The following is a 9696-nucleotide window of genomic DNA, read 5'->3' on the forward strand; positions in this document are numbered from 1 at the left end:
AGAGAATGGTATAACTGGAATATGTTTCGGTACGAATAGGAAAGTAGAGCAGAGACTGTGTTGCTGTGAACAATTCCGTGATGGGGTTCTTCTTATCAGAGTTGACAGCAAACCAACATCTACAACAACAGTTCAGAAACAAATGCCGATGTCGTAAGCTATAGAAGACGTAGAGGAAGGATATGAGGATACTGAACGAGTAATTCAATACGTAAATGAAGACAAAAATCTAATAGTTGTGGGGTCTGGAATGTAGTTGCAGCCAAAGGATGAAACGAAAGGGTTACGGGAGAATATTGGCTTGGAACTAGGAATGAGACAGGAGAAAGACTGATTGAGTTCTGCAATACGTTTCGGCTAGTAATATCGAATATTCTGTTCAAGAATCACAAGGGGAGTGACATACTGGGAAAAGGCGGGGAGAAGCAGGAAGGTTTCCATTACATTTCATGATAGAGATTCCGAAGGGATAGGTATAGTCTCACATCGCAATTTAGTAATGATAAAGAGTAGGTTGAAGTGTAATGGACTAGAAGGAAGAAACTATGCGCAAAGAAGCGCAATATAGAAGTACTAAGGAATGAAAAGACACGCTTGTAGTTCTCTGGCGTTATAGATACTACGATAAGGAATAACTCATTTGGCAGTTCAGTTGAACTGAAAATCTCTAAAAACGGCAGTTATAGAAGCTGAAGAAGAAAACGTAGATACAAAGAAGATAACTGCAAAGAAGCCTTGGGTAACAGAAGGAATACTTCAGTTGATCGATGAAAGAAGGAAGTTCAAAAACGATCAGGGAAAGGCAGGAATACAGAAATGAAAGTCACTTAGGAATGAAATAATTAGAAGTGCAGGGAAGCTAGGACGAAATGGTTGCATGAAATATGAGAAGAAATCGAAAAGGAAATGATTGTCGGATGGACTGACTCAGCCTGTAGGAAAGTCGAAACAATCTTCGGCGACATTAAAAGCAACGTAGTAACATTAAAACTGCAGTGGGAATCCCACTGTTAAATGCAGAAGAGGGAGCAGATAGGTGGAAACAAGACATTGAAGGCCTCTATGAGGGGGAAGTTTTGTCTAGTGTGACAGAGAAAAAAGAGGAGTCGATTTAGAAGAGATAGGGGATCCAATATAAGAATCAGAATTTAAGAGCTACGGATGATTTAAAATCAAATAAGGCAATAGCGATAGATAATATTCCATCAGCATTTCCAAAATCAATGGGGAAAGTGCCAACAAAATAATTATTCATGTTGGTGTATAAAATGTATGAGACTGGTGAAATACCACCTGGCTTTTGGAAAACATACGCCAGTCGTTCTAAGGTCACTGCACTGTATCCAGCTGTCTGGGGGATCCGTTCACATGTTTTCCTACGTCCTACACGCCAAAGATATGACCCTTCCCAAAGCCAGAAAAATAGCGATAAGCTGCACATGCCTGCCTCTGGGAATGCTGTGCAGAGATTCCCACCTGGGAAGTTCCAGCGACCGTAGACTCTAACAACAGCTATAACGCAGGGGACGGTGTCTTATCTACAGATGAGTGTACACAGAAACACGTGATGTGCTTTGGTCGGTGCTGCAGCCTATCGATTGTCTTAGAACCATACGAGAGGGTGCGCACTAGAGAGCCCCATGAGTAGTTTGCACTGTTTTTTTACAGTTTTAATTGTTGTCAGACATGAGACAATCTTTTGTGAAACGTGAAAATACACACATCAAAAAAATTTTGCATCACCCCAGTTCCCAGAACTCCTGAAGATAGACGTTGACTGTGGATACTGCACCGCGGACACAGTCCTTCGACTGATCAGAAAAGTCACTAAAGCCGCCAAAGATATAAACAACCATGCTTCAGCAGCGCCTATTGGACGGAGGGGGTCGTACAGCCGATCAGTTTCTGTCATTTTGCCAGGAAGGAGGTACACGTCTCGTGTTGTCTGAAGTTCAACCATGCCTAGAAGGTCAATACCTCGGTTCGATCTCGTCCGCATTGTTGCTTTGTGCTAGGAAGGGCTCTCAACAAGGTAAGTGTCCAAGCGTCTCGGAGTGAACCAAAGCGCTGTTGTTCGCACATGGAGAAAATACAGAGAGAAAGGAGCTGTCGATGACATGCCTCGCTCAGGCCGCCGAAGAGCTACTACTGCACTGGATAACCGCTGCCTGCGGATTATGGCTCGGAGGAGCCCTCACAGCAACGCTACCATGTTGAATAACGCTTTTCGTGCGGTCGCAGGACATCGTGTTACGACTTCAACTGTGCGCAATACGCTGCTTTATGCACAACGTCACTCGCGACATCCATGGCGAACTCCGTCTTTGCAACCACGACACCACGCAGCGCGGTACAGATGGCCCAACAACATGCCGATTGGACTGCTCAGGTTTGGCATCACGTCGTCTTCACCGATGAGTGTCGCATATGCCTTCAGCCAGACAGTCGTCGAAGACGTGTTTGGGGAAAACCCGGTCAGGCTGAATGCCTTAGACACACTGTCCAGCGAGTGCAGCAAGGTGGAGATTCCCTGATGTTTTGGGATGGCATTATGTGCGACAAAGCGCCGTTACAGCTGTACGATACGTGAATGCCATCCTTCGACTGATAGTGCAATCATATTGGCAGCATACTGGCAAGACATTCGTCTTCATGGACGACAGTTCGCGCCCCCATCCTTGAGGATAACTACATCGCTTGACTGGAGTGGCCAGCATGTTCTCCAGACATGAACCCTATCGAACATGCCTGGGATAGATTGAAAAGGGCTATTTATGAACGAAGTGACCCGCCAACCACTCTGAGGAATCTACACCGAATCACCATTGAGGAGTGGGACAATGTGGACCAACAGTGCCTCGAACTTGTGGATAGTAAGCCATAACGAATACAGGCATGCATCAATGTAAGAGGGCGTGCTACTGTGTATTATAGGTACCAGCGTGTACAGCAATCTGGACCACCACCTCTGAAGGTCTCGCTCTATGTTGGTACAACATCCAATGTGCGGTTTTCGTGAGCATTAAGAAGGGTGGAAATGATGCATATGTTGATGTCTATTCCAATTTTCTGTACAGTTTCTGGAACTCTTGGAACCGAGGTGATGCAAAATAGTTTTTGATGAGTGTATTTCGGATTCTACACATGTAAGTGCTATATAATTCATTAAAGCTATTTCATTATATTGTTAATTCTTCAGGTACGAAACATTACGGTGAGTAAGATTCTGTATATTTCTAGAACCAGTTATGTAACATGTCGGCAGTTGAGCGATACTTTATTGGTCGTGCACCATCTTGTGCCTTGATTTGAAGACGGGCTTTTAACTTGAAACATTTAATACTTGCAAATTAACTTCTGTAATGTATTAATAATTTTAGCTCTCTTGCTCATGGCAACTGGTTTCAGATTATAGTAATTTCTATTTCAAACGTATTTAACTTGTAACTGGTCTTTGATTTTACTTACTGATTACTTGTGCGTAACAGAGTAATAATGTAATACATATGGATGGTTAAATACGACGTCCATGAGATTTTATCGACTGTAGCACTTGTAGCACTTGTTCGCTGGTACAATGCCATGCTGTACCTTGAGGCATGTTTTCGAATTTGGAAAAACCTTCTTTTTCCAAAGCAATTTTCGTAATTTTAGAAAAAAACCGCCGCGCATAAAAAGTTAATGCCATCGTTTTAAAATGGAACAACAAACCTCTGAAAAGTGGACCAGAGTACAAAACCTTCCCGTACTCACATTATTCTTCGTCTGAAAAGAAGCATAAGGATCATATTTTAATGACCGTATTCTATAGGCAAAGGGCCTGAAGCAGTAGTTGAATGAAATGGACTGTGTCTTGAAAGGATGATCATCATGATGTTGATGTTTGGTTTGTGGGGCGCTCAACTGCGCGGTTCTCAGCGCCCGTACAAATTCCGAACCTTTTCTCAGCCCAATCTCCCCACTTTCATGAATAATGATGAAATGAGGAAGACAACACAAACACCCTCTTGGAAGTAGGATATAAGATGAACATCAATAAAAGGAAAACGATTGCAGTGGAACGTACTCGAATTGAATCACACGGTGCTGAGGGAATCAGATTAGGAAGCGAGGTACTAAAAGTTGTATATTAGTTTTGTAGTTTTGCCAGTAAAATAACTGATGATGCCGGAAGTAGAGAGGACACAAAGATAGACTGACAATGGCAAAAAAAAACCGATTCTGTAGAAGGGAGTTTTGTTAACATCGAATATAGATTTAGGAGAGAGAACTCTTTCCTGAAGGAACTTATCTGGACTGGAGCCTTGCATAGAAATGAAACGTGGACGATAAGCAGTTGAGATAACAAGAAAATAGAACCGTTTGAAACGTGGTGCTACAGAAAAATGATGAATAAATAAGGAGATACCGGCCGGCCGGTGTGGCAGAGCGGTTGTAGGCGCTTCAATCTGGAACCGCGTGACCGCTACGGTCGCAGATTCGAATCCTGCCTCGGGCATGAATATGTGTGATGTCCTTAGATTGGTTAGGTTTAAGTAGTTCTGTGGTGTCACCGCCAGACACCACACTTGCTAGGTGGTAGCCTTTAAATCGGCCGCGGTCCGTAAGTATACGTCGGACCCGCGTGTCGCCACTGTCAGTGATTGCAGACCGAGCGCCGCCACACGGCAGGTCTAGAGAGACTTCCTAGCACTCACCCCAGTTGTACAGCCGACTTTGCTAGCGATGGTTCACTGACAAATTACGCTCTCATTTGCCGAGACGATAGTTGGCATAGCCTTCAGCTACGTCATTTGCTACGACCTAGCAAGGCGCCATTACCAGTCACTATTGATGCTATAAAACATGTACCGTCAAGAGCGATGTTCACCAATTATGGATTAAAGTTAAGTATTCCAGAAGCTCCGTACTTTTTTTGCTAGTCTCAATTACTTTAACTGTTCCAGACCTCACGCCAGCTTGCGTGAGTTTAAACGCGTGCCTTTCGACTTCCTCCTAGTGGATTGGCTGTCTTACCAGTCCACAACAAGTTCTAAGTTCTAGGGGACTGATGACCTCATATGTTAAATCCCATAGTGCTCAGAGCCATTTTAACCATTTTTTAAGGAGATACTGAAAACACTAGGGGGAAAAGAAATGGTTCAAATGGTTCAAATGGCTCTGAGCACTATGGGACTTAACATCTCTGGTCATCAGTCCCCTAGAACTTAGAACTACTTAAACCTAACTAACCTAAGGACATCACACACATCCACGCCCGAGGCAGGATTCGAACCTGCGACCGTAGCAGTCGCGCGGTTCGGGACTGAGCGCCTGAACCGCTAGACCACCGCGGCTGGCGGGAAAAGAAATGTGTGGCACAACTTGACAAGGCACGTTCTGAGCCGTCCAGGGAAGACCAATTTAGAACTCATGAATGGTGGGCTCCACGTGGTTCCCAAGTCTTGCTGCGACTGTAAACCATAAAATTACCAAATACGCAGCAACGAGTCCCAAAATCATGTTTTATTTATTCACTTTTGCAGATCGATTTCAACTGATTAACAGCCATCATCGGTGCTTTCAACTGATATGTGCCCTGATTAGTAATAGTAATACTGTCTTAAGCAGAGGTCAAACATAAAGTTAACGTTTGACCTCTGCTTAAGATAGTATTACTACTCAGGGCTCATATTAGTCGAAAGCACCGACGATGGCTGTTAATCAGTTGAAATCGATTTGCAAAAGTGAATAAATAAAACAAGATTTTGCGACTCGTAGCTGCGTATTTGGAAATTTAGAACTGGTCAAGAGGTCAATACAGTACGCATGCTCAAAAGGATGAAGGTTACAGTAGTTATTCGGAGATCAAGAGGCTTGCACAGTTCAAAAAATTGTTTAAATGGATCTGAGCACTATGGGACTTAACATCTGATGTCATCAGTCCCCTAGATCTTAGAAGTACTTAAACCTAAGTAACCTAAGGACATCACACACATCAATGCCAGAGGCAGGATTCGAACCTGCGACCGTAGCCGTGGCGCGGTTCCAGACTGAAGCGCCTAGAACCGCTCGGCCACACCGGCCGGCTTGCACAGTATAGAGTAGCGTGGACAGCTGTTTCAAACCAGTCCTCGGACTGAAGAACACAACGAGAACAACATTCCATGGGCGTGGAAATACAGAAGTTTCAGCTTGGTAGCGTACGCTCAGGGTGATCGTAGTGCAAGTCTTTCAATTTCTGTCATTCTACTTCCAGTCCTTCTGGACACACAGTGACTCTTAAAAACGAGTTCGTTACAATCTCCGATGACAATGTTATTTGATCATAGAGATCGCAATATTTTGTAGCGCCCCTGTAGTTGTTTTGCTCTGCACTTTTTGGATGTGTACGCTGGATTCCCGCAGAAAAATTACAGCAGCAGCTAGTGTCCTCCCCCAGCCGTCAGCCCCGCACCACCCCTGGTCTGATCCCCACTTTTGCGGCCCTGGCAACCACAGGCGGGCGGAAGGCTGGTGTGGCGGCGAGCAGACCCGCCACCGCCGCATTATTGGATAGGTCTGCGCGCACGCCGCCAACAGTAGCAATCAGCGCGCCGCTCGCCGAATTGCGTTCCTGGGTATCGGCGGATACCAATCACCACGCAGAATCAGATGCGCCGCGGGTCACCATCGGATTAGGGAGCGACGCGATGCGGCGCGACGCAGCGTAGCGCAGCTCAGCTCTGCTCGCGTCCCTCCTGAAGCTATACAGTCAGTCCCGCCGGCCGCGATATACTGTGCGATCCGGACGCTGATCATAGCCCGCGGCCGAAACAGGATTACCGACACGCGCGTACACGTTCTGAAGTAATTTCACAAATCCCGCGCAGCTACGGGGTGTACAGCTTTCCGCGCGCATGTCGCATTCTGCCCGAAAGCATCCGTAAACTGTCCAATCGAATATGACACTGGCAGCGACTGGCCGTCGGAAAGGCATCCCGTCTAGTGAAACGGGCTTCCAATTTGCGGATTTCGCTTACGGGGGAGGAGTATCGCAAACACTGAACGCAAACGTCTGTACTGCGTGGCCTAAAAATCCAGCTTAACGTCGTTTCCAAATTTATGACAGCGATATTGAGTTACGGGCAGAAATACATGCTTCACGTTACAGCAAACTAAACTGGCTTTGTCACATTACGCACGTTTGGTGTCGAAATGCACAATGTGCAGTCAGCTATTACACACGATATGTATCTTCTTATATATACACACGGTGTTACAAAAAGGCACGGCCAAGCTTTCAGGAAACATTCCTCACACACAAAGAAAGAAAATAATTATGTGGACATGGGTCCGGAAACGCTTACTTTCCATGTTAGAGCTCATTTTATTACTTCTCTTCAAATCACATTAATCATAGAATGGAAACACACAGCAACAGAACTAACCAGCGTGACTTCAAACACTTTATTACAGGAAATGTTCAAAACGTCCTCCGTTAGCGAGGATACATGCATCCACCCACCGTCGCATGGAATCCCTGATGCGCTGATGCAGCCCTGGAGAATGGCGTATTGTATCACAGCCGTCCACAATATGAGCACGAAGAGTCTCTACATTTGGTACCGGGGTTGCGCAGACAAGAGCTTTCAAATGCCCCCATAAATGAAAGTCAAGAGGGTTGAGGTCAGGAGAGCGTGGAGGCCATGGAATTGGTCCGCCTCTACCAATCCATCGGTCACCGAATCTGTTGTTGAGAAGCGTACGAACACTTCGACTGAAATGTGCAGGAGCTCCATCGTGCATGAACCACTGGTAAAGGCACATGTTCTAGCAGCACAGGTAGAGTATCCCGTATGAAATCATGATAACGTGCTCCATTGAGCGAAGGTAGAAGAACATACTGACGAAACTAAAATGAGCTCTAACATGGAAATTAAGCGTTTTCGGACACGTGTCCACATAACATCTTTTCTTTATTTGTGTGTGAGGAATGTTTCCTGAAAGTTTGGCCGTACCTTTTTGTTACACCCTGTATACAAGGGTCGCTCCAAAAGAAATGCACTCTATTTTTGTAAAAATACAGTTTTCATTCTGCATGTGTGAAAGTTTTACAGTGTGTAGGAACATCCTTCCCGCTTATTTTCAAACTTAGTTCACCCTGTTCCCGTGAGTGGCGCCGTCACAGCATGTCTTCAAGATGGCTCCTACACTTGAGATCGTCAGAAGCAACGTGCTGTCATAGAATTCCAGTGCTGTGGAAACGAGACAGTGGGAAACCTCCACAAGAGTTTGAAAAAGGTGTATGGAAGTGCTGCTGTCGATCGCAGTACGGTTAGTTGGTTGGGCAAGCAGGTTACGTGACGAAAGCGGGCACGGCAATATTGAGGATTGTCCTCCCAGCGGCAGGCCTCGTACTGCACACACTCCAGACAATGTGCAGAGAGTTAACGAATTGGTGACTGCTGACAGACGTATCACAGTGAAAGAACTGTCACGCTACGTTGGGATAGGGGAAGGAAGTGTTTGCAGAATACTGAAAGTGTTGGCGTTAAAAAAGGTTTGTGCCTAGGGGGTTCCCAGGATGTTGACAGTGGCTCGCAAAGAAACAAGGAAAACGGTATGCAGCGAACTGTTGGAACAGTAAGAGAATGTTGGAGATGAATTTCTTGGAAGATTTTTGTCAGGTGATGAAACATGACACCATCATTCATCACCAGAGACGAAGAGGCTATCAATGGAGTAGCAGCATGCAAATTCACCCAAGGAAAAAAAAAATCAAAACCACACCTTCAGCTGGAAAAGTTTTGGCTACGGTGCTTTTCGATTCCGAAGGACTCTTGCTTGTGGACAAGTGGAACCACCATAAATTCTGATGCATATGTGGCGACACTGAAGAAACTTCAAGCTAGACTGAGTCGTGTCCGACCACATCGGCAAAAGCAGGATGTTCTGCGGTTCCACGACAATGCACGGCCGCATGTCAGTCAAAAAACCATAAAAGTGATCACAAAACTCGGTTGGACAACACTGAAACACCTGCCTTACAGTCCTGACCTGGCTCCATGTGACAATCATCTCTTTGGGAAACTGAAAGACTCTCTTCGTGGAACAAGGTTTGAAGATGATGACTCCCTTGTGCACGCTGCCAAACAGTGGCTCCAACACGTTGGTCCAGAATTTTACCGTGCGGGCATAAAGGCGGTGGTTCGCAGATGGCGTAAAGCAGTTGAGAGGGATGGAAATTATGTGGAGAAATGAAAATATTGTTCCTAAAGGATGTATCTACACACTGTGTAACTTTCAAACATGTGGAATAAAAGATGGATTAAAAAAAAATAGTGTGCATTCTTTTGGAGTGACCTTATATATATATATATATATATATGAGTGTCCATTTTTTTTAATTCATTGAAAATAGCCGCGCGGTCTAGGCCGTCATGCCACGGTTCACGTGGCTCCCTCCCCCCTACCTCCTCTCCCCCCCGCCACCCCACCCTCGGACGTTCGGGTTCTTCCTCGGGCATGGGTGTGTGTATTGTCCTTAGCGCAAATTATTTTAAGTTAGATTAAGTAGTGTGTAAGCCTAGGGACTGATGACCTCAGCAGTTTGGTCCAAACTAACCTAAGGACATCACACACATCCATGCCCGAATCAGGATTCGAACCTGCGACCGTAGCGGCCACGCGGTTCCAAACTGAAGCGCTTAGAACCGCACGGCCACACCGGCCGGC

This window comes from Schistocerca americana, chromosome 1, assembly GCF_021461395.2.
Source record: "Schistocerca americana isolate TAMUIC-IGC-003095 chromosome 1, iqSchAmer2.1, whole genome shotgun sequence".
NCBI classification, from domain to species: Eukaryota; Metazoa; Arthropoda; class Insecta; order Orthoptera; family Acrididae; genus Schistocerca; species Schistocerca americana.